This window comes from Eubalaena glacialis, chromosome 18 (genome assembly GCF_028564815.1).
Source record: "Eubalaena glacialis isolate mEubGla1 chromosome 18, mEubGla1.1.hap2.+ XY, whole genome shotgun sequence".
Classification (NCBI taxonomy): domain Eukaryota; kingdom Metazoa; phylum Chordata; class Mammalia; order Artiodactyla; family Balaenidae; genus Eubalaena; species Eubalaena glacialis.
In genome coordinates this window covers 15,700,065-15,726,994 of record NC_083733.1, presented here as the reverse complement: position 1 = coordinate 15,726,994, position 26,930 = coordinate 15,700,065, and the positions used below count along the sequence as shown (strand labels likewise).

General features: G+C 36.2%; 1 long non-coding RNA gene across 1 annotated transcript in view; it reads right to left on the bottom strand.

Moving 5' to 3' along the window:
• LOC133078832 (uncharacterized) overlaps positions 1-24,738 on the bottom strand; it is a 174,367-nt gene extending 149,629 nt beyond the window's left edge. Inside the window, exon 1 of the long non-coding RNA XR_009697950.1 lies at positions 24,560-24,738. This is a non-coding gene — a long non-coding RNA (uncharacterized LOC133078832). The remainder of the gene's footprint in view (positions 1-24,559) is intronic.
• Positions 24,739-26,930: the final 2,192 nt, after the last annotated feature.

Sequence of the window (26,930 nt, the reverse complement as noted above, 5' to 3'; positions counted from 1 at the left end):
GACTACCCAAGGCAAGCTACAGATTGAACGCAATCCCTATCAAATTACCAGTGGCATTTTTCACAGAATTAGAACAAAAAATTTTACAGTTTGTATGGAAACACAAAAGACCCCGAATAGCCAAAGCAATCCTGAGAAAGAAAAACGGAGATGGAGGAATCAGACTCCCTGACTTCAGACTATACTACAAAGCTAGTCATTAAAACAGTATGGTGCTGGCACAATAACAGAAATATAGATCAATGGAAAGGGATAGAAAGCCCAGAAATAAAACCACACACCTACGGTCAATTAACATACAACAAAGGAGGCAAGAATATACAATGGAGAAGAGACAGTCTCTTCAGTAAGTGGTGCTGGGAAAACTGGACAGCTACATGTAAATGAAAGAAATTAGAACATTCTCTAACACCATACACAAAAATAAATTCAAAATGGATTAAATACCTAAATGTAAGACTGGATACTATAAAATTCTTAGAGGAAAACATAGGCAAAACACTCTTTGACATAAATCACAGCAATATCGTTCTGTATCCACCTCCTTGGGTAATAAAAATAAACAAATGGGATCTAATTAAACTTAAAAGCTTCTGCACAGCAAAGCATACCACAAAGAAAATGGAAAGACAACCCACAGAATGGGAGAAAAATATTTGCATATGAAGCGACCGACAAGGGATTAATCTCCAAAATATACAAACAGCTCCTGCAGCTCTATTTCAAAAAAAAACCCAAACGACCCAATCAAAAAATGGGCAGAAGATCTAAATAGACATCTCCCCAAAGAAGACATACAGATGCCCAAGAGACTCATGGAAAGATACTCAACATCACTAATTATTAGAGAAATGCAAATCAAAACTACAATGAGGTATCACCTCACATTGGTCAGAATGGCCATCATCAAGAAGTCTACAAAAAATAAATGCTGGAGAGGGTGTGGAGAAAAGGGAACCCTCCTACACTGTTGGTGGGAATGTAAATTGGTACAGCCACTATACAGAACAGTATGGAGGTTCCTTAAGAAGCTAAAAATAGAGCTACCACATGACCCAGCAAACCCACTCCTGGGCATATATCTGGGAAAAAAACATGGTTCGAAAGGATACACACACCCCAAAGTTCATTGCAGTGCTGCTTACAGTAGACAAGACATGAAAGCAACCTAAATGTCCATCTACAGAGGAATGGATAAAGAAGATGTGGTAAATGTATACAAGGGAATATTACTCAGCCTTAAAAAAGAATGAAATAATGCCATTTGCAGCAACATGGATGGACCTAGAGATTATCATGCTAAGTGAAGTCAGACAGAGAAAGACAAATATCATATGATATCACTCATATGTGGAATCTTAAAAAATGATACAAATGAATTTATGTACAGAACAGAAACAGACTCAGAGACTTCAAAAAGAAACTTACGGTTATCAAAGGGAAAAGGTGGGGGGTGGGGAGGGATAAATTAGGAGTTTGGGATTAACATATACACACGACTATATATAAAACAGATAATCAACAAGGACCTACTGTATAACACAGGGAACTGTACTCAATACTCTGTAATGGCCTATATGGGAAAAGAATCTTAAAAACAGTGGATATATATATATATATGTATGTGTAACTGATTCACTTTGCTGTACACCTGAAACTAATACAACATTGTACATCAACTATACTCGAATAAAAATGTTTTAAAAAGACACCAAATTTTTTTAAAAAGCATCTATTTTATAACACTTAATAAGCATATGTAGTCATCCTGAAAAAGAGATTTCTTTATTTATTATTCTGAAAGACTCCTTGCCAATGGGTGGTAACATCTTGGGGCTACCTGATTTATGCAGTGACCATTAGAATATTGCCTTGCTAATGGAATTCTGATCTGTAGTTTATTTATTTTGGTTGTTATTTACTCAGATATCAATTCCAATACTCTCCTCAGATGTTACTCTTGCTTATGCTCTTTGTTCTATGGCTGCTGGTGGGGGGACAAGCATGTATTTGCAAATAAGGCTTGCAGCATTGAGGTGTAGATGTGACAGAGGCAGAAGTCAGTTTTGACAAGCAATCAAGGAAGCCTATACATAATTTAATATAAATTAAAATAAGAACATATTAGAAAGAAACAATTTGTAAATATAATTTGGGAGAGAAGGGGGAAGATTAAAAAGAGTTAGGGAAGCTGCTCTGAGGCTTAGTATAAGTTATATATCTGAGGAAGGAAGTGTCACCTATATGGGACATGAAGTAGATCAGCAGTTATCAATGGAAAGACTAGTAAAATAGCTCAGTACAATTTGCTGAAGATCAATATACTTGTCTGCAGTGTTCTAAGGCTTAATCATTTTTATTACTACTTCTACTTTGTCAACAGCAGTTAAGTACCAACTTGACACAAAATGAGTTCTGTCTACCTGATGTCATTTTACTAGAAGTATGAAGAACGGACTATTTTATTCTTTCTCTGTGGCATGCAGTATATGTAGTCATAATCTTCAAAATCACTATGTCATAAATTCATATCTACTTTGTTATTCATTTTCACCCTTAGGTCTTTTTGACCATTTGACGACTTTCAGATTTCGCTCCCTTTGAATACCTATTTTTATTGTTTTTCTCCTAAAGCACTTGTAGTTTTTGAAGAGGCAGAATCTCATTTTGTTGTTTTCATTCCATATTTCTAAGCTCTCTGGGTACCTTTATATTGCTTTGCTGCCCTTACTGTTGTTTGCATCACCTCCCAATTTAATATCATCTGTGGATTCCATTAACATTCATTTTACTCCCTATTCTACATCATTAATGCAGCAGCTATATAAGATAGAACAAAACACTGATCTCTGCAGCACCTAGACATATTCCCCAACTTGATACATTTTCCATTTATGGTTTATCAATATTTTTTATGGTTCTCCAGCCAGTTTTGAATACATGTGACTCTGCTTATATCCAGGACCATCTGAGTTCATTGTGCATAGATGTCATGAGATACTGCATCATAGGCTCATGAAATTTCATAAATAGTATATCTATGGTATTTTTTCATTTACTAATATTATATATAGAAAACTCACATTCTCAGACTACTAGCTCAATGTTTATATTCTAGTAATCTCTACATATTTATTTCTCTTTTAATATTTGCACCATTACTTTCATGTAATGACTACAAATGACACAATGATTTTTAATTTTTTAACGCTCTTTAACTTTTAATTTTGGAATAATTTTAGACTTACAAAAAAGTTACAAAGATAGCAGAGTGAGCTCCCTTATACGATCTAGGACACCACATTGATTAGTGGTCATGTCTCCTTAGTCTCAATGATCTGTGACAATTTCTCAGTCTTTCCTTGTTTTTCATTACCTTGACACTTCTGAGGAGTACTGGTCAGATATTTTATAGAATGTCCCTCATTTTCGGTTTGTCTAATGTTGTCTCACAATAAGACTGGGGTTACAACTTTTTGGGTAGACTATCACAGAGGCTAAATACCCTTTACATTTCATCATACTGGGGGTATATGGCATTAACATGACTTATCATCACTGGTGATGTTAACTTTGATCACTTGTTTAAGGTGGTGTCTGCCAGCTTCCTCCAGAGTAAGTTACAAATTTTCCCTATCCACACTCTGTCCCATGCATTCTCTGTGAGGGTTATTATAATGCCCCCAAAGGAATAAAAGTTCTTGGGGGGAAAATTTACTTTTTCATGCATAAAACATGGATATACATATAACACATAAACAGATATAAAGTATATTTGTGGTATTAAAAATTTCATCAGGAGTGTGGGGGAGGGTGTTAAGCAAAAATGTCTAAAAAGGCTCATGTGTGTGTCTGTGTGTGTGTTTGATGGCGGGGGGTGATAAAAAAAGAAGAAAAAAAAGGACTAACAGATTCTTCTCTATTCACTGGAATCAAGTTACTAAGCCCAGCCTACATCCAAGCAGAGGGAAATTAAGTTCTACCTCCTAGAGAAGGGAGTATCTACATATGCTATTTGGAATTTTTCTCTAAAAATATTCTTTTTTTAAAAGTCAATTTTGGTCAATTTTCTGTCAATAGTTTGGGTCTGTGTATTAGTTTGGGTTTCCCAAAAAGCAGATGCAAAGATGGTATTAAACATGCAGGAGACTTACTTTTGAAAGACAACAAAGTGGGAGCAAGGGAAGGCAAGAAAGCTTTAGGATACCTGTGATGGAAAAATGGAAGGATGGAAGACTGGGTAGGAAGACTCTCAGACTGCAACACAGCTCTAAGAAGGTTTTGGCCCAGTCAATTGGGAGTCCTTTGCAAAAATATTCCATTAAAGGAGTCCTATATCTCATAGAAAAGAACCTGAATTACAACCTCCACCATATGGGCTCATGGCCTGGAAGGATCACTTGGGAATCATGGCCTTGGCATGAACTTGGGAATGGGTTGTAAAAGACAGCAGCACCTGCAGCCATCAATCAATTATGTTCCCTACAGCAGGAGGTCGAAGTAGTACATTTTCATGGCCACTGCAGTCGATAATTTTACAGTCTTATTAAAACACCAGAAATTATTTTTGAAATAATATTACCTAATTCTTTCCCCATTCTAGGAGGTATCTTTTTACTTCTCTAAATATAGCTGCATATAATACAATAACCAATGATTTCTTAGAAACCATACTTTTGTTTTCCCATTTAAAAATACTGCTTTAATGATTTCTGGCACTCATAAGTAGTTAAGTATCTTAAACTAGATAACTCTCCTGACAATGACAATTATAAATTCCAACTAAAAGAAAACAACTATTTGAAGGCACTGTGGAGCAATCAATAGCAGGTAGAAACTGAAGGGGATATGACCCTTGAAAGAAAGGAAGCCAATAAAATAATATCTACATTTTTCTGATTTTTCTGGTAAGATTATTTCCTTCTCTGCATGGTGCATGTGGAACAGAGCTTAATCAGAAAGCAGCAGTTTTGGGGGCTGAGGAATAAGAAGTTAGAGTTTGAGGCTGCTGGTGCACCTGGAAGTTGAAAGAGGAAGTCTCCAAAAAAGGGAAGCCACTGGGGATTGAGTGAGGGGGAAGGGTAGCTCCAAAATCTGTATAATACCTCTCCTCAAATGCTTGGCTGACTCCTGAACTATGCATGTACAAAGTGATAGCCAAGAAACCTAGAAGAAAGCAACAGCTAAAAGACTAAAACAACTAAGCAGAAATTTCAGCAGTTTACAAGTGATGATGAGTCAGAGTTTGGAAAGTGAATTCCTAAAGGTAGAGGGTGTTGGTAAACACCTCAGACTTTCTAGAAACCCCAGAAGGGGCAGAATTTAAAAGTAAGGTCCATGCCTAAGACTAGGAGAAAAACTGAAATAGATAAATTTGAACCAAGTCTAAAACCAAGCCTCCACAGAATCAATAAATTCTACCAGTAATTTAACCACCTTCTAGAACAATATTCAAAACACTCTTCAGAGGAAGATAACATAATCAAGTTGTTAAATGTATTATCCACAATGGTAACATACTATCAAAAAAAATCACAAGCTAAGAGAGAACTTGGGAAAATACAACCCATAGTCAAAAGATAAAAGTCAACAGAAATGGACTCACTAACAACCCAGATATTGGGATTAACAGACAAATATTTTAAAGTAGTTATGATATATGTTAAAGAATGTACTGGAAAAACAGGATATAATAAGTAAAAACATGAAAAATTCCAGTAGATATAGGAAAACCAAAAATAAAAATCAAATGGAAATACTAGAACTGAAAAATATAATATCTGAAATGATAAAAGAAAATCAGTGAATGGAATGGCAGATTGGATAGTGTAGAAGAAAGGCTCAATGACCTTGAAGACAACTCAATAGAAATAATCTAAACTGAAGCACAGAGAGAAAAAAAGTATGAAAAAAAATAGCAGATCATCAATAATGTGTGTGTTCAAAATTAAACAATCTAGCATGCTTATAATTGGAGTCCCAGAGGGAAAGGAGAACGAGAAAAGTGCAGAAAAAATATCTGATAAAATATTGGACAAACTTTCCAAAATTGATTAAAACATAAGCCTATAGATCCAAGATGCACAGCAAACCCCAGGCAGAATACATAAACATAAAACCACAACTAGGCATATCACAGTCAAACTGCTTAAAACCAAAGATAAAGAAAAAAAAATTTTTAGTAGCCAGAGGTGGGTGGGATGGGAGAGTCTATCCAGGGTAACAATGATAAAAATGGTGATTGACTTCTCATTACAGATTACACAAGACAATAGAACCACATCTTTAAAATGATGAAGAAAAAAAATATCAGCCTAAAATTCTATTGTCAGTGAAAATATCCTTCAAAAATGAAGGTGAAATAGATATTTGCTGATAAATGAATAATGAGATAATACATTGTCAACAGGCTTGCACTACAAAAAATGCTAAAGGGAATACTATATTAAAATTCAGACCTACAGGAAGAATAAAAAGTAGTAGAATAGTAAATATATGGTAAATATAAAACGCTCTTTCTTACTTTTCTTAAATTCTTTAAAAGTCAGTTGACCTTTTAACAAATGGTGTTGGGAAAAAATGTATATTCACAAGCAAAAGACTGAAGTTGGACACTTACCTTACACTACATATAAAAATTAGCTCAAAATGGCTCAAAGACTTAAACATAAGAGCTAAAACTATAACTCTTTTAAAAGAAAACACAGTGGAAACCTTCACGATATTGTATTTGACAACAATTTCTTTGGTATGACACAAAAGTACAGATAACAAAAGTAAAAACAGATAAATTGGATTATATCAAAATTTAAAACATACGCACATGAAAGGACACAATCAAGTGACTGAAAAGGCAATATATGGAATCCAAGAAAATATCTGCAAATCATATACCTAATAAAGAGTTAATATTCAGAATATATAAAGAACTTCAACAACTTAACAACAAAAACCAAATATCCTGAATAAAAATGGGCAAAGTACTTGAATATACATTTTTCCAAAGAAGATATACAAATGGCCGATGAGCACATGAAAAGAGGCTCAATAACACTTATCATTAGGGACATACAAATCAAAACCACAATGAGATGCCACATCATATCCACTAGGATAGCTACTATGACAAAAACAAACAAACAGAAACAGCAGCCCTAGAAAGGAAATCCTCACACACACTACAACATGGATTAACCTTGAGAACATTATACTAAATGATATAAGCCAGTCACAAAATGACAAATACCATTATGATTCCACTTATATGAGGTGTTTAAAGCAATCAAATTCATAGAGACAGAAAGCAGAATGGTGGTGGCCAGGGACTTGAGGGAAAGGGACTGGAAAGTTGTTATTTACTAGGCATAGAGTTCCACTATTGCAAGATGAAAAGAGCTCTAGAGAATAGCTGTACAACAATGCAAATGTACTTAACACTGATCTGTACATTTAAAAATGGTGAAGTTGATAAATTTTCTGTTATTTTACCAAAATCTTTTAAAGTCGATCAACTGCTTAAAGCAAAAATAATAATATATTGTGGAGTTTATAATGTGTAGATGTAAAATACAAGAGAAAATAGTACAAAGGATGGGAGGGAAGTAAATAGTATTACACCCCTGTAAGGTTCTTACCTTGTGAGTGAAGTAGTATATTAATTTGAGGTAGGCTATTACAACTTAAGTACAGGCATACTTTGGAGATATTACAGGTTCAGTTCCAGACCACCAAAAATAAGGAGACTATGGCAATAAAGCAAGTCACATGAATTTTTTTGTTTCCCAGGGCATACAAAAGTTATGTTTACAGTAAGTCCCCTACATAAGAACAAGTTCCGTTCTGAGAGCGCATTCGTAAGTCCTATTTGTTTGTAAGTCCAATAAAGTTAGCTGACTAACACAATCGACTATATGGTACTGTAATAGGCTTATAATACTTTTCACAAAAATAATACATAAAAAATAAACACAAAAAGTAAAGAAAATATTTATAATTTTACTGTACAGTACCTCAAAAAGTATAGTACACTAGTACAGTACAATAGCTAGCATACAAGGGCTGGCATCGAGTGAACAGGCAATAAGAGTTACTGACTGGAGGAGGGAGAGCAGGTGGGAGATGGTAGAGCTGAAGAATCATCAGCAACGGGAGATGGAGGGCAAGCTGCAATGTCACTCACGCCTGACAACGATGGAACGCACATTCGCATCTTTGAAAGTTCGCAACTTGAAGGTTCGTATGTAGGGGACTTACTGTACACTATAGTGTAGTCCATCAATTGTGTAAGAGCATTGTGTATAAAAAAATGTACATACATACCTTAATTTAAAAATACTTTATTGCTAAAAAATTCTAACCATCTGACAATGCAGGGTTGCCAAAAAACTTCAATTTGTAAAAAACACAGTATCTGTTAAGTGCAATAAAACTAAGTGTGGTAAAACGAGGTATGCCTGTACATGTTGATATACTGTAATCTCTAAAGCGGCCAATACAATAACAACACAAGAAAGTATGACTGAGGATCGAGATAGGATGGTGGAGTAGAAGGACATGAGCTTACCTCTTCTGATGGAAATACTAGGGTCACGACTAAATGCTGAACAACCACCAATGAAGAAATGCTGGAACCTACCAAAAAAGATACACTACATTCAGGGATGGAGAGGAGGCCACAGCAAGATGGTAGGAGGGGCATAATCACGATAGAAGCAAATCCCAAGCATGCCGGGTGGGCAACCCACAAACTGGAAAATAATTATACCACAGAAGTTCTCCCAAAGGAGTGAAAGTTCTGAGCCCAACATAAGGCTTGGTAGCCTGAGGGTCTGGCAACTGAGGAAGGAGCCCCCAGAGAATCTGACTTTGAAGGCCAGTGGGGTTTAATCGTAGGAATTCTACAGGACCAAGGGAAACAGCAACTCGATGCTTGCAGGGCACACAAAGCGTCTCAAGTGCACCAGGACCCAGGGAAAAAAAGTGGTGACATCATAAGAGACTGGACCAGAATAAACTGCTAGTAATAGAGGTCTCCTGCAGAGGCAGGGGGTGGGGGGCAGCTGTGGCTCACTGCAGAGACAAGGACACTGGCTGTGGCAGTTCTGGGGAGTACCCACTGGCATGAGCCCTCTTGGAGGCCACAATTTTCTCACCAAGACCTGGCACCATCCAACAGCCTTTTGGCGCCAGTGCTAAGATGCTTCAAGGCAAACAATCAACAGGGCAGGAGCACAGCACCAACCATTAGCAGAAAAGCTGCGTAAAGTCTTCCTGAGTAAACAGCCGCCAGACAAATACACCCCCTGACACAGCCCAGTCCACCAGAGGACAAGCCCCAGCTCCACCCACCAGTGGGTAGGTAACAGTCCCTCCCACCAGAAAACCTGCACAAGTCTCTTAGACAACATCATCCACCAAGGCGCCGACAGCAAAAGCAAGAGCAACTACAACCCTGCAGCCTAAGGAACAGAAACTGCAATCACAGAAAGTTAGACAAAATGAGATGGCAGAGGAATATACCCAAGATGAAGGAACAAGATAAAACCACAGAAGAACAACTAAGTGAAGTTGAAATAGGCAATCTACCTTTAAAAGAATTCAGAGTAATGATAGTAAAGATGATCCAAGATCTTGGAAAAACAATGGAGGCACAGATTGAGAAGATAAAAGAAATGATTATCAAAGACATAAAAGAACTAAAGAAAGAACAGAGATGAACGATAGAAAAACTGAAATAAATAATACACTAGAAGGAATCAATAGCAGAGTAACTGAGGCAAAAGAATGAATAACTGAGCTGGAAGATACAGTGGTGGAAATCACTGCCACAGAACAGAATAAAGAAAAAAGAATGAAAAGAAATGAGGTCAGCCTAAGAGACTTCTGGGACAACATTAAACACACCAATATTTGCATTACTGGTCCCAGAAGGAGAAAAGACAGAGAAAGGGACTGAGAATATATTTGAAGAAACAATAGCTGGCAACTTCCCTAACATGGGAAAGAAAACATTCCCCCAAGTCCAGGAAGTGCAGAGAGTCCCAGGCAGGATAAACCCAAGAAAAAGCAAGCAAAGACACATAGAAATCAAATGACAAAAATTAAAGACAAAGAAATAATATTAAAAGCAGCAAGGGAAAAGCAACAAATAACATACAAGAAAACTCCCGTAAGGGTCTCAGCTGACTTTTCAGCAAAAACTCTGCAAGCCAGCAGGGAGTGGAATCATATATTTAAAGTGATCAAAGGGGAAGAACCTACAACCAAGAATACTCTACACAGCGAGGCTCTCATTCAGATTCGATGGAGAAATCAAAAGCTTTACAGACAAGCACAAGCTAAAAGAATTCAGCACCACCAGACCAGCTTTACAACAAATGCTAAAGGAACTTCTCTAGGTGGGAAACACAAGAAAAGAGAACAAAAGAGAAAGGGAGAAAGAAGACCTATAAAAACGAACCCAAAACATTAAGAAAATGGCAATAGGAACATACATATTGATAATTACCTTAAATGTAAATGGATTAAATGCTCCAACCAAGAGACAGACCAGCTGAATGGATATAAAAACAAGACCCATATATATGCTATCTATTAGAGACCCACATCAGACCTAGTGACCCACAGAGACTGAAAGTGTGGGGATGGAAAAAGATATTCCATGCAAATGGAAATCAAAAGAAGGCTGGAGTAGCAATATTCATATCAGATAAAATAGACTTTAAAATAAAGAATGTTACAAGAGACAAGGAAGGACACTACATAATGATCAAGGGATCAATCCAAGAAGAAGATGTAACAATTGTAAATATATATGAACCCAACATAAGAACACCTCAATACATAAGGCAAATGCTAACAGCCATTAAAGGGGAAATCGACAGTAACACAATAATAGTGGGGGACTTTAACACCCCACTTACACCAAAGGACAGATCATTCAGACAGAAAATTAATGAGGAAACACAAGCCTTAAATGACAAATTAGACCAGAGAGCCTTCATTGATATTTAGTGGACATTCCATCCAAAAGCAGCAAAACACACTTTCTTCTCAAGTGCACACAGAACATTCTACAGGATAGATGACATCTTGAGCCAAAAATCAATCCTTGGTAAATTTAAGTAAATTGAAATCATATCAAGCATCTTTTCTGACCACAATGCTGAGATTAGAAATCAATTACAGGAAAAAAACTGTTAAAAACACGAACACATGGAGGCTAAACAATGTGTTACTAAATAATCAATGGATCACTGATGAAATCAAAGAGGATATCAAAAAGCACCTAGAGACAAAGGACAAGGAAAACACGATGATCCAAAACCTATGGGATGTAGCAAAAGCAGTTCTAAGAGGGAAGTTCATAGCAATACAACCTTACCTCAAGAAACAAGAAAAATTTGAAGTAAACAACCTATCCTTACACCTAAAGCAACTAGAGAAAGAAGAATAAACAAAATCCAAAGTTAGTAGAAAGAAAGAAATCATAAAGATCAGAGCACAAATAAATGAAATAGAGATGAAGAAAACAATAGGAAAGATCAATGGAACCAAAAGCTGGCTCTCTGAAAAGATAAACAAAATTCATAAACCTTTAGCCAGACTCATCAAGAAAAAAAAAGGAGAGGACTCAAATCGATGAAATTAGAAATGAAAAAGGAGAAGTTACAACGGGCACACAAAAATACACAGGATCATAAGAGAGTGCTACAAGCAACTATATGCCAATAAAATGGACAACCTAGAAGAAATGGACAAATTCTTGGAAAGGTACAACCTTCTAAGACTGAACCAGGAAGAAATAAAAAAAAGTGAACAGACCAACCACAAGTACTGAAATTGAAACTGTGATTAAAAATCTTCCAACAAACAAAAGCCCAGGACCAGATGGCTTCACAGGCGAAATCTACCAAACATTTAGACAAGAGTTAACACCTTCCCTTCTGAAACTATCCCCAAAACTTGCAGATGAAGGAACACTCCAAAGCTCATTCTACAAGGCCACAATGACCCTGATACCAAACCAGACAAAGATATCACACAAAAAAAGAATATTCCATGTCAATATCACTGATGAACAAATACGCAAAAACCCTCAACAAAATACTAGCAAACCAAATCCAACAACACATTAAAAGGATCATACACCATGATCAAGTGGGATTTGTCCCAGGGATGCAAGGATTTTTCAATATCCGCAAATCAATCATTGTAATACACCACATCAACAAATTGAAGAAGAAAAACCATATGATCATCTCAATAGATGCAGAAAAACCTTTTGACAAAATTCAACACCCATTTGTGAGAAAAACTCTCCAGAAAGTGGGCATAGAGGGAACCTACCTCAAGATAATAAAGGCCATATATGACAAATGCACAGCAAAAATCATTCTCAATGGTGAAAAACTGAAAGCATTTCCTCGAAGATCAGGAACAAGACAAGGCTGCCCACTCTCACCACTATTATTCAACATAGTTTTGGAAGTGTTAGCCACAGCAATCAGAGAAGAAAAAGAAATAAAGGGAATCCAAATTGGAAAAGAAGTAAAACTGTCTCTGTTTGCAGATGACATGACACTATACGTAGAAATCCGAAAGACGCTACCGAAAAAACTACTAGAGCTCATCAATGAATTTGGTAATGTTGCAGGATACAAAATTAATACACAGAAATTTCTTGCATTCCTATACGTTAACAATAAAAGATCAGAACGAGAAATCAAGGAAACAACCCCATTTACCATCACATCAAAAAGAATAAAATACCTAGGAATAAACCTACCTAAAAAGGCAAAAGACCTGTACTCAGAAAACTATAAGATACTTACGAAAGAAATAAAAGGTGACACAAACAGATGGAGAGAGATATACCATATCCTTGGATTGGAAGAATCAGTATTGAGAGAATGATTGTACTACCCAAAGCAATCTACAGATTCAATGCAATCCCTATCAAATTACCAATGGCATTTTTCATAGAATTAGAACAAAAACATTTACAATTTGTATGGAAACACGAAAGACCCTGAATAGCCAAAGCAATCTTGAGAAAGAAGAATGGAGCTGGAGGAATCAGGCTCCCCGACTCCAGACTATATTGCAAAGTTACAGTCACCAAAACAGTAGGGTACTGGCACAAAAACAGAAATACAGATCAATGGAACAAGATAAGAAAGTCCAGAGGTGAACCCACAAACCTATGTCACCTAATCTATGACAAAGGAAGCAAGAATATACAATGGAGAAAAGACAGCCTCTTAAATAAGTAGTATTGGGAAAACTGAACACCTACATGTTAAAGAATGAAATTAGAACACTCCCTAACACCATACCCAAAAATAAACTCAAAATGGATTAAAGACCTAAATATAAGGCCAGATACTATAAAACTCTTGGAGGAAAACATAGGCAGAACACTCTTTGACATAAATTGCAGCAAGATATATTTTTATCCACCTCCTAGAGTAATGGAAATAAAAACAAAAATAAACAAATGGGACCTAATTAAACTTAAAAGCTTTTGCACAGCAGAGGAAACCATAAATAAAATGAAAGGACAACCCTCAGAATGGGAGAAAATATTTGCAAATGAAGCAACCAACAAGGAATTAATCTCCAAAATACACAAACACCTCATGCAACTCAATATCAAAAAAAATAAACAACCCTATCAAAAAATGGGCAGAAGATCTAAATAGACATTTTTCCAAAGAAGACATACAGATGGCCAAAAATCACATGAAAAGATGGTCAACATCACTAATTATTAGAGAAATGCAAACCAAAACTGCAATGAGGTATCACCTCACACAGGTCAGAATGGCCATCTTCAAAAAATCTACAAACAATAAATGCTGGAGAGGGTGTGGAGGAAAGGGAACCCTCCTACACTGTTGGTGGGAATGTAAACTGGTACAGCTACTATGGGGAACAGTTTGGAGGTTACTTTAAAAAGTAAAAACAGAGCTACTATATGATCCAGCAATCCCACTCCTGGGCATATATCGGAGAAAACCATAATTTGAAAAAATACATGCACCCCAATATTCATTGCAGCACTATTTACAATAGCCAGAACATGGAAGCCACCTAAACATCCATCAACAGAGGAATGGATAAAGAAGATGTGGTACGTATACACAATGGAATATTATTACTCAGCCATAAAAAAGAACGAAATAATGCCATTGCAGCAACATGGACTGACCTAGACATTGTCATACTGAGTGAAGTAAGCCAGACAAAGACAAATATCATAGGATGTGGCTTATATGTGGAATTTTATAAAAGGGTACAAGTGAACTTATCTACAAAACAGAAATAGTTACAGATGTAGAAAACAAACTTATGGTTACCAGGTGGTAAGGGTGGGAGAGGGATAAACTGGAAGATTGGGAATGATATATACACATTACTATATATAAAACAGATAACTGATAAGGACCTACTATATAGCACAGGGAACTCTACTCAATACTCTGTAATGGCCTATATGGGAAAAGAATCTTAAAAAGAGTAGATATATGTATAACAGATTGACTTTGCTGTACACCTGAAGCTAACACAACATTGTAAATCAACTATACTCCAATAAAAAATTTTTTTAAATTGCCGCTTTTAGAAAATATATTGACAAATATTAACAGTCCCACTGGAGAACTCTTTCTAGATATAAGGTTTTAATACGAAAATTTGCATTATAGATATGATGCCTCATTCTTCATAGTTCTAATTTTACCATATGTCATGGTTATATACAAGAGAAATCCATACTAATATCTGTTCTATTAGTTATCTATATTACAGATGTTTTAAAAATGCTTCCAATGAGACAAACTATCAGTAGCACTTCTCCATGAAAAAAGGAAGATGATGGTACAAAACCAAGAAAATTTCTTATAATTGATTTGTTTTGTAGGGGGATTTTTCTTAACGAATTTTTACCCTCGTCTTCTAAATCAGGTCTCACTCTTTTCTCCAGTTGTTTCCAAGGGCTATATTTTTTCAATTTATAGACTTCACGGAAATAGAGGGTAAAAAGAGAGATTATGTAAATTTCTTGTTTCTTTTGAAAATTATTTATATATCAAGCCAAGTCCATAGTAGCAAACAGATTTTTAAGTGAAGTTATAGAGGAAGAAAATGGAAATTAAAGCATTTCCCATATATACTTCTATGTAATTATACCCCTCCCTTTTATAAACACTTGGTATAATGAAAAATGCTTGTGGACCATTCCTTGTTTTCCTTCACAAACATGTTATAATTTCTTATTTGGTTCTCATCTTGGTGCTAATACAATAGATTACCTAATATAAATGGGAAGTAAATTCTTTTTAACGTTTTTTTTTCTTAGCTTGGAAAGCAAGATTTTGTATTTATAAGTCACGTACAGTAATGCCATAAATTTGCTTCTGTCCTAAGATCAAATTCACCCTAAGAAAGTAGCTATAGTTAGCATGTAATTTATATTTATGATCTATTTCAGGTAAACCTGATATTCCTAGGCATTTGACATTTGTAGCTGTGACACTTCAGTAACCTTCTGTCAGTAGCAGCAACATGACAGAATGAAAAGATTAAAAAAGAATGAAATTGGCATTAGTTTGTCTAATATGCTGATGAGAGTGATGTAACTGATGGATGATGAGGGCAAGTAACTGAGCAGTGATTCAGATACCCGAATCTCCTTCATGTGAGGATAAAAAAAAAGAATGGCAAATATTCCATTACGCGGACTAATAGCTATAGTATACAGCCATCTCCCCCTAGTTAACAATTTTTGTTTAGGCATCCACCCTTTAAAAAAGTGACAGAATCAAAAACTTGGGGATAAATCTTGATTTGGATAAGCCTGTTCCTAGGTAATTCATAATTCCTTTTTCCTTGCCAGTGATCACATAGGAGGTGAGGATATAGCCCAGGCAATGAGTCATGGAGGCAAGTGTGCTGGAAAGTTTTAGAGAAAGATTTTGTTGTTTTTAAAAAGAAACACAGATGAAGAGATGGTGTTTTTTCTTTTGCCGAACGTTGTTTTGACTTGATTAGAATGAAGCTGCAGTGGTCATCTTCTGACCATGAGGAAACCTAGTCTGAAGACAAGGGCTAACACTTTGAGGATACCAGAGTGAAACAATGGAGAAGATTTGGATCCTGATGATGCCACTGAGGAGCTGAAATAACCAACCTGGGAGCTATCTTATCTTGAAACTTCTTACTTGAGAATACATTTTAGAAAATTTTGAGTAATTTTGAGGTTTAAAAATTTTTTTATTGCAGTTGAAATTACTCTGAAATGTGTACTTACTAGGTATCTAGTATTATGCTAAGTGCTATACCTGGATTATCTCATTTAATACAATAAACCTATGAGCTAGCTATTGTAATGCCCATTTAACAGAAAAGGAAATTTTGTCTCATATACTTAAATCACATTACCCACAGTCACATAGCTAATAAATGGCATAGTTGAGAATTCAAAACATTTTTACTTCAAAGTTAGACTCTTAGATACAGTATCTCTTGAGCTACTGACTCAACGTTCTTTTATCAATATAATTCCACAAAAAATTACTGACAACATATTTTGGGGTATATACTGTGCTAATCTCCTGAAATTTGTATTCAGATAAAAAGTTTTTTCGAGGAAGCATTATCTAAGATTGTACATGAGAACAAATATTAAGCCAACTCTACCAACAGGCCTGGTAATAGTGTTTTCTATTTGGTAAGTAACAGCCTCACTAAATAAGTAATATGCTTTATTTATTTCTGTAGCTTTAGTTTTAGAGTGGCTTGGAAAGCAGGGCAGACTGCAAAGATCTGTGTTGTGGTTTGGAGAGGTATGAATCACTTCTGTCAGGTCTGCATCTGTTGGGATATATAGGAAGGTCACCTTTGACTAATGGGAATTCTCAAGAGTGTAGCAGCAATCACATGTTCCAAGTGACTTAATTCTAATTGCAATCATGATATCCTTAAGGGCCTACTTAGAAATCACTAATTACTAAAAGTAAACAAATGTTTACTGAGTATTTTACTAAAGAACACAGAACTGTGCTAGATGTAGGAGACAGAAGAGAAACATGAGCTATGAAATACTAGCTATCTTCAAGCAGTATACACATTCTTGTTTGGGAGATGAGATTAACCCCCACAAAATAGAGAAAGATGCAAGGAAGTATCTATCATCAAACTTTTATTTATATGATAGTGAAAATAAGTTCAGAAAAGAGAAGGGATCTATAATCAGTTGCCAAATGTATATCTATATACCACCTTGCAAATTTCAAAAAGACTTCATGTTTTCTCATGTGATATTCACAAAATTGCATAAAGGTAGAAAAGTCAAATAATATTTAATTAATAATGACAACTACCATTAATGCTAATCTCCAATGGATCAGACATTGTGTAAGGCACTTTTCATTCTCTTTTTCTCATTTTATCCTCATAAGAATCTCATTTGGTAGGGACTACTGTCCCCATCTCCAGATGCTGAAACTGAATTAAATGAACTGACTGAAAATATACAACTAATAATTCACGCAGTTTGTACTTAACACTAACAATGCAAGTTGATGAGTTCTACTACTGAATTTTGCCAATACTGTGAAATCATGAATCTCCAAAACCTATACATACCTTGTCTATAAAGAAAAATTTTCCTTATTTTGTCTGAAATAGCCTGAAACAAAACTTCAGTAAGTCTAACCTTACTTTAAACATCACTTAGATCACTGTGAAGAAATTTTTAAAATGTAGGTCAGTCTGGAAGAGCCAGTGCTATATGCTCATCACACCAAATCTACAACAGCCTCCAAGGCAGTTAGGTTGGGACTAAATAAATGGGGATTTTTCCAGCCTCTCTTACAGTTAGTTGTTGATGAGAAGGTGATGCCAGACAAATATAGGGGTTTGTTACTGTAGCACAGCCTATCTTATCCTATTAAAGAGGCAATATTAATTATGTTTTTAGAGTTATTATTTCAATAGATAACGTTAAATAGGTCATTTGAATCACGCTGTTTGTATAACAGAAGTCAGGTACTCTGTTCTTACTGGGCTTCCAGATTTACTATTACTTAGATACTCTATATTCTGGACTCTCAGCCTCACAACCCCAGCTCAGTTAAGCCTAATCGACCCGTAATAACTAGGCCAGTGCACCAAATTCTTCTGAGAATGATTTGTATTTGAAAAGTATCTCATTAATTCATAAAATGAATACCAGAATAGTCCTGATGCATGCTCACTATATTTTATCCTCAAAAAAAAAAATCTATTTAGAAAACCTAAATAAGATTAAAATAGGAACAAAGACTCAGAACAAAGAAAACTAAAGGCTTTTCTCATTAACTTCTAAGTTAGAGCAGTGATTCTCAAAAACAATACTTACATTGAATTCTTATATATATTATACATAAATTTTAATTGTGTTAAAATACACATAAACATAAATTTTACCACTATAACCATTTTTAAGTGTATGATTCAGTGGCATTAAGTACATTTACAATGTTGTGTGATCATCACCACTATTTTCAGAATGTTTCATCATCACTCCAAACAGAAATTTTGTATCCATTAAGCACTAACTTCTCATTTGCTCCCTCTACTCCACCTCTGGTAACCTCTAACCTACTTCCTGTCTTTGTGAATCATACAACTTTTGGAATCATAAAATATAGGCCTTTCATATATGGCTTATTTCACTTAGCATAATATTTTCCAAGTCCATCCATCCTGCAGCATTTTTCAAAACTGCATTCCTTTGTATGGTATAATAATATTCCATTGTATGGATATACCACATTTGTTTAACCATTCATTTGTTGATGGACACTTGTGTTGTTTCCACCTTTTGATAACTGTGAATAACACTTTTATGAACATTGGTGTACATGAATCTGTTTACGTTCCTGTTTGGTTACATACTTTGAAGTGGAATTGCTATGTTTAACTTTTTGAAGAACTGCCAAGCTGTTTTCCACAACCACTGTACTATTTTACAGTTCCACCAGCAACGTAAGAGTGTTCCAATTTCTCTATATACTTGCCAACACTTTCTTTCTCCCTCTCTCTTGCACTTTCTTTCCTTTTCTTTTCAATAACAGCTATCCTACTGAGAGTGAAGCGGTATCTTATTGTATTTTTTTTCATGGTATATCACTCTATTTTAGATATTATATATGTATTGATAGTTTCAAAGTTTTTAGAATACAGTTATTTCACATCTTATATTTATTCCCACTTATTTGATGTTTTTAGTGCTATTCCTAATTGTTTTCAAAATTTATTTTTCTTCTTGATGCTTGTATATAGAAATACAATTAATTTTTGAATATTAAACTTGTTTCAGTTGACTTTGCTATTACTTTTAACAGTTTATCTGTAGTGTTTTTTAAAATTTTTCTATGAATAGAATTTTATTATTTGTGAATAGAACAGTTTTTCCTTCAAGCCCTCTCCAGTTTATAGGCCTTTTATTTATTTTTTCTTACCTTATTGCACTGACCAATTCTTGTTCAATAATAAATGAAAGTACTAATAGTGGGCATTCTTATTGTGTTCCCATTATTTAATAAATGGTACTGGGAAAACTGGACAGCTACATGTAAAAAAAATGAATTTAGAACATTCTTTAACACTGGACGCAAAAGTAAACTCTAAATGGATTAAAGACCTTAATGTAAGATACTATAAAACTCTTAGAGGAAAACATAGGCAGAACACTCTTCGACATAAATTGCAGCAGTATCTTTTTCAATCTGTCTCCTAAAGTAATGGAAATAAAAACAAAAATAAACAAATGGGACCTAATTAAACTCAAAATCTTCTGCACAGTGAAGGAAACCATAAACAAAACAAAAAGACAACCCAAAGAATGAGAGAAAATATTTGCAAACAAAGCAACTGACTAGGGAATAATCTCCAAAATTTACAAACAGCTCATGCAGCTCAATATCAAACAAACAAACAAACAACCAATCAAAAAATAGGCAGAGGACCTAAATAGACATTTCTCCAGAGAAGACATACTGATGGCCAAGAGGCACATGAAAAGATGCTCAACATCACTAATTATTAGAGAAATGCAAACCAAAACTGTAATAACGTATCACCTCACACAGGTCAGAATGGCCATCTTCAAAAAATCTACAAACAATAAATGCTGGAGAGGGTGTGGAGGAAAGGGAACCCTCCTACACTGTTGGTGGGAATGTAAACTGGTACAGCTACTATGGGGAACAGTATGGAGGTTACTTAAAAAAGTAAAAACAGAGCTACCATATGACCCAGTAATCCCACTCCTGGGCACATAGCCAGAAAAAAACATGGTTCGAAAGGATACATGCACCCCAATGTTCATAGCAGCAAGACATGGAAGCAACCTAAATGTTTATCGACAGGTGAGTGGATAAAGGAGATGTGGTACATATGTAAGGGAATATTACTCAGCCATTAAAAACAATGAAATAATGCCATTTGCAGCAACACGGATAGACGTGGAGATTATCATACTAAGTGAAGTAAGTCAGACAGAGAAAGAGAAATACCATATGATACTGCTTATATGCAGAATCTAAAAAAAAATGATATAAATGAACTTATTTACAAAACAGAAACAGACTCACAGACTTAGAGAAGGAACTTATGGTTACTAGCAGGGAAGGGTGTGGGGAGGGATAGATTGGGAATTTGGGATTGACATGTACACAGTGCTATATTTAAAATACATAACCAATAAGGACCTACTGTATAGCACAGTACTGGTTCAACATTCTGTAATAACCTAAATGGGAAAAGAATTTGAAAAATAATAGATACATGTATATGTATAACTGAACCACTTGGTTATACACCTGAAACATTGTTAATCAACTATACTCCAATATAAAATAAATTTTTTAAAAAAATTCAGATTCATGTGCTTCACCTTGGACCAGCCAAACAGGATTTCATACATAGAGTCCAGCAACCTGCTTATTAAATAAACACCTCATGTTAATCTTAGCCATACTGTTTTGGGAACTATTGCAACTATCAAGTTTCATGTAATTCTGTATATTCTATCTTTTCAATGTTTCTCATCCATTTCTCTCCTTTCCTATGGCCTCTACCCTAGTTTAAGCCTGCTTCATCTCTTAGCTGGACATCTGTAATAGGATTTCCTTGCCTCTAGGATATTTTCTACCCTAATTCATCCTGCACACAGGGACCTTTTTAATCTTACTAAATCACAGCTCCACTCATTTAATGTGACAAGAACTTATTGAGAGCATACTATATACCAGGTGCTCTAGGGCAGAAGGTTCTAAGTGGGGTTGATAATCAGAATCATTAAGTGGGAGAAACCTTTTAAAGACAGAGATTCTCTAGCGCTCCTCCAGGCCTACTAAATTAGAAACTATAGAGCCAGAGTTGAGAAAAGTTTATTGTTAAAAAGTTCCCCAGGTGACTCTGATACTTTTGAGCAACACTAGACTGGAGCATATAAAGATTAAAACATTCTTCTGTATTTCAGATTGTACTGGGGGAGTTGTGAACATATGCAAATAACATATAACACATTGGTTAATGTGTTCCAAGTGCTACAAGAAAAAGTAATTCTAATTGCATTAAACACTTTTAGTAACACGCCAACCTGGAAGAAATCTTTTCCTCCTCTAATTTCCCACAGTACTTTATAATTCTCTTATAGTCTCATTTTTATCTTGCACTATAATTATTTTTGTGTATGTCTCCTGTCCTTTCCACTTGTATTTGAGATCAGAACCTTGGCCTTATCAGAGCACATAATCTGACAAAGAATTTTTTTCAGAGTTCTAATTTATTTACAGGATAAAGCTGTATCCCCCAAAATACTAAATTATGCATGGTTATGCATTTAATAAATTATCTCAGAAATTGGATGTCCTTGTAACTCTTGTATATATGTGGCCAAATTTATGGATTTTAATCTCAGCAAGGCACTTAGTACAGTTCCTTCAATAAAGCAGGTACTCAATAAAAAAGTTATGTGTGAACCAATGGGATCTGGGGAAAATGTCTTTGGATATGCAAAAACATACTTAGTATGTCCAGTATCTACTTAAGAGGTTATAGATTCCAAATGAAATAATATGCTGGTGGTTTTTGCAAACCAGATCCCTATGAGCTAAAGCCAATCAGCTTGTTTTTGTTTGTTTGTTTGGATCACCCGGTATTTTGTTGGTGTGCTGGGATGTGTGTGTGTGTTGTGTTTTTTGTTTTTTGACAAATTTTAATTTGAATGTCTTTGGGCAAATATTCTCTGACTTACCACAGGCTCTCCCACTCCCTATTACCTTACACTAATCTGATGTACACAATTATGTTATCTATAGGTCTAAAGATGAGAGTTCTAATGATGACAGACAACTGCTCCCAATCATTTCTTCTTTTTGAGTGTTGGTTATTGTTACGGACTGAATTGTGTCCCCCCCCTAAATTCATATGCTGAAGTCCTAATCCCCAGTACTTCAGAATGCAACCATACTTGGAGATAAGCTCTTTAAAGAGGTAACTAAATTAAAATGAGGTCTTTAGGATGGGCCCTAATCCAATATGTCTGATGTCCTTATAAGAAGACACAGATGTGTCTGTCCGTGAAGTAAAGACCATGTGAAGACAGAGGCAAAACTACATGCCAAGGAGAGAGGCTTCAGAATGAAATCAACCCTGCTGACACCTTGATATTGGACTTTCTAGCCTCTAGAATTGTGCGAAAATTAATTTCTGCTGTTTATTCCCTCAGTCTGTGGTATTCCGTTACAGCAAACCCAGCAAACTAATACAGCTACCAACTATATTTAATACTAATCTTAACTTAGGCATTTTTACATCAGAATTATGTTCAAGTCATTCTGCCAGGTACAGTGGTGAATACAACTCTAAGTAGCTTAGAATCTAGCAGATGAGGCAAACTATATGTAAGATACATTCATCAACATAAATGATAAAAATATTACCAGCCCTAAAGAAAAAAAAGCCAAATAAAGAGTATATTTATAATTCTATAGGTGTTCTGGAGGGAGAGAGTTAACTATGGGTTACAGCTCAAAAAAATTCAGAATGTGACCTGGGTCTTGAGAGATTAATAAGATTCAACCAAGCAGAGGGGAGAGGACATTTAGGTGAGAGGAATGGAGAGTACAAAGTCAAATGCTACTACAGAGAACATTGTTTTTCCCAAGTAAATCTAACTTAGATTCAGGCCTCCTTTCTTGGCTTTCTAAACTCTATAACCACTATATATTTCTAATTAATGTCCTAAATCCTTATAAAATTTAGGCATTTTCCCCCTGCAGATAAATAACAGTATAACTGACTTTGTTCAGTATAATACTGACATCCAAAGGATGGTCTGGTTCATCTCTAAAGCCTCTTGGGCTTCTGCTGAGAGTTGGTTTTATTTTCAAATGGTCTATGAGGGCAATAAGCAGCTCACAGAACATTCTCTTTTGAAATCTGGCCATTTTTTGATCTCTTGCTTGTCAAATCTCATCACAGTAGATGGCTCCACAGTGCAGGTGGCCTGTGTTTTCTTAAGTGCCTCTTCTTCTGAAGAATGTGTTACTCTGTTCATTAATGTTTCATACCTAAGTATTCTAATATATTTAATTTTTTATTTAATGAAATTTCTAACCTTCAGGCTGAGTAAATTATTTGGAATGTTTCATCCAAGCTGCTGGAAAAATGCTCAATAGCAAGGAGTTTTAAAGATGGAATTTTAAGAAAGGGGTTGGCAGGAACCTAAACACATATAGATCTAAGCTTTCATAAATGCTTCCCTGTCTTAAGTGTAGAAGAAGAAATTCTTCTTGATAAGCAGATAAGTTCTGCTGAATTTTTCTTTTAGATTTTGGAGACAAGAATTTAACAACGACTTTTGTTTAAAAGATGTGTTTCAAAGCTGTAAGTTTTTTTTTAAAGTATTATTTGTCTGTAGAAAGCCTTACTTCTCCTCCATCATTTCAACAATGCTTACTTTCTTCCATAAATGACTTATGTGAGACCATTATCGCCAAAAGAGATACACGTTGAACCAAAGGAGCCATGCATACCACCTGGTTTCAATTATTTTAGATTCAAGTGATGATCTAAGAAAGGAGGAGCCTCAGCTGAATTAGTTTGATTCCTGTAATGGTCTGGACTCAAAGCACCTGCCCATCTTACCATCTAACTTCAGACTTATGGGAGATTAAGAACTTAAATTAGAGAAGCTAAACAGTCTAAAGACTGTTACATAAAATTTTAAAATTAAGCTCTTTAATACCCGGTTTAGATGAAATTTGACGGTCAGAAATAACTAGAATTTTAAATTTAACCATAACTCAAGTTGCACCCAATATTTAAAGACTACAAACTGTGTACGATACAGTAAAAATTCACACGGTAAACCATTACTAAATGTTTAGAAATCCAAATTTTCACCTTTTTCTGTTTTCAGTACCCGCTCCCCGGGTGACAAAGTGGACTCAAGTTTCCGTTACCCCTTACCCAACAAGGGGTGGTGGTACTACACGCTTACCTTGGGGAAACAACTTGCACTTTATAACTGGACAGGAAAATCGTTTGGTGAGAGAGGAGGCTAAAGGAAACGGAGGCCGGTGGCGTGACCGTAGCACAGGCCCGCGGTTACTCTTGAGGAGACGGCCTCAGCCCCAAACTACCTGGACCACCTAACAGGACCGCTTTTCCCGCGGCGTCTCACCTTCCGGCTCTAAGTCACCACAGCCCGCCCACCGGAAGCCGTCGTCATGGCAGCGCTGTTTGGTCCCGCCCCATCCCTTCGCCCCGCCCACCGCCTTGTACGCTTGCGGCCAGCCGGGCTTCGATTGGCCCATCTGTCCTTCACTCTGGGAGACGTTCCGGGCTGCGAGGCTCTGGAGCTCTTACTTGAATTTGTGGCGCGGAGAGTTCGTGAGGTAAGGAAGGCAGCTGGGCGTCTTGCTGGAGCCAACAAACTGGGTGGTGAGCGACCCTGAGGGGAGAAGGACGAAAAGGGCGGCCGAGGTGCAGGGACGCTGAGTCAAACAAGCCGCCTCGAGATGGGGGGCTTCAGCCGAGCTGCTTCCCTCCCTGAGGCAGCCCCTCTGTTCGCTTCCTCGCAGCCTCTAGGTTCTTCTCTCAAGTCGTTTTCCTCGCGTCTCAGAGACAACGCGCCCGCCCCTCTTCTGTCGCCCCTGGACGGAGGCTCCTCCTGACGCTCCCTTTTCCTCTTCTCTCGCGAACGGTGTCTCTCAGTACCTTCCCTCCCCAGTAGCAACCCTCCGACCCTGTCGTGCTTACACCTCCCCCAAGCGTACTTGACTCCCCCCCGACCTCTTTCGTAATTATATCCGGCTTTCCATCACCAGCACTGTCAGAAACTTTCTACCTGCCCTTGACAGTGTGGAAAAGACTCCTGAGCAACCTGGGGAGCGCCCCACATCTCACAAACTGAGTCCAGAATGTTCCTTATCAAGGAATAGGATGCTGCTGTCCACTTCTTCCCAACTGGGACGCAGTGAAGGTCCCGTGGAAAGCGGCAAGTGCAAACGCTGTATAAAGCGCTACAGAAATGTAAGATCTTGTCCCAGTTGCTGACTCTGAATGATTGGATTCCTGTCGAAAACAGGATTATTTTGTTCTTGGTCGGACCCTGTTAACACGTACGTTTCGTTTTGGCGTTATGAATACTCTCCAAACCTTAAAACAGAACAAAGCCAATAGGTCTGTTGGGGTACAGTGAAACTGAGGATTGATCGGTAACATAAAAAACAAACAAGCAAAAAAACACTGATTGAAAAGTGTTCTCTTCATTAACCTTCTGTGTCTATTATGATCTGACTCCCCCCACTACACCCCCATCGATTGAATTTCGAATTGAAATTCAGAACCACTTAAAGAGTTTTATAGTATAAATGGACATCTTTTCCTAAATCCCTTGTCTATGACTATGCAAATCTTCTATTTTCTTTCTAATCTGATCATTCAACTTGATTTTCTGTATGTCCAGCCTCTGGAACAGAGGTTCTTAACTTTTTTGGGGGGGGGGTCATAGTCCCCTTTAAGAAGCAAGGAAAACCCTGAATCTTTTGTATAGAATATGACACATACACACAAAAATTTTGTATCAATTTCAGGGTGTTTTAAAGTCCACTCTGAAGTACCGATTTCCATAGGACCTCAGTCCAGTTCTAGAAATGTATTTATATTTCTTAAAAAGTAGAAATAGTTAAACAGCCAAAGCAGCTAAGTGCTTTACTTCTTAAAAATGGCCGTCATTTAACTTCTGAATTAAGACTTGTTCTGAAGAAAGTTGGGGTGGGAAAGCTTGAAGAAGTTGTATTAGTAGCACCACTTTCAATTGAGCACTGGGTTAAGAATTGTAGAGAAGTCACTGAAATGCTTTCTAAAATTAAAGGAAGGCCATTCACAGATGAGGGTATGGGCACACAGGCATACAAGAAGTAAATTGACAAGATGTTGTATCTTTTTGCATTAACATAAAAATTAGGAGAATACTTGATCAACATCAAGAGTTAAAATAATTTTTGTGCCTTAATGTTTTGGATGTCTTATAGTAAAATGATTTTTATCGTGAAATTCCACTAGCTTGTTCTGAATATAATTTATATCATCAAGCATTATTTTTTCACATTAGAACTTTAGTTCACCTGAAACTTAGTTTTGTGTATGATGTGAGAAATGGTTTTAACTAAAAATTTTTTGTTGTTTTGTTGCTGTTTGGAAAACATTGACCCATGGGCCACATCTGACCCACTATCTGTTTATGTAAATAAAATTCTGTGGGAACACAGGTACACCCACTTGTTTACTTGTTGTCTGGCTGCTTTTGTGCTACAACGTCAGAGTTGAGTATTTGTGACAGAAACTATATGGGCTTCAAAGCCTGA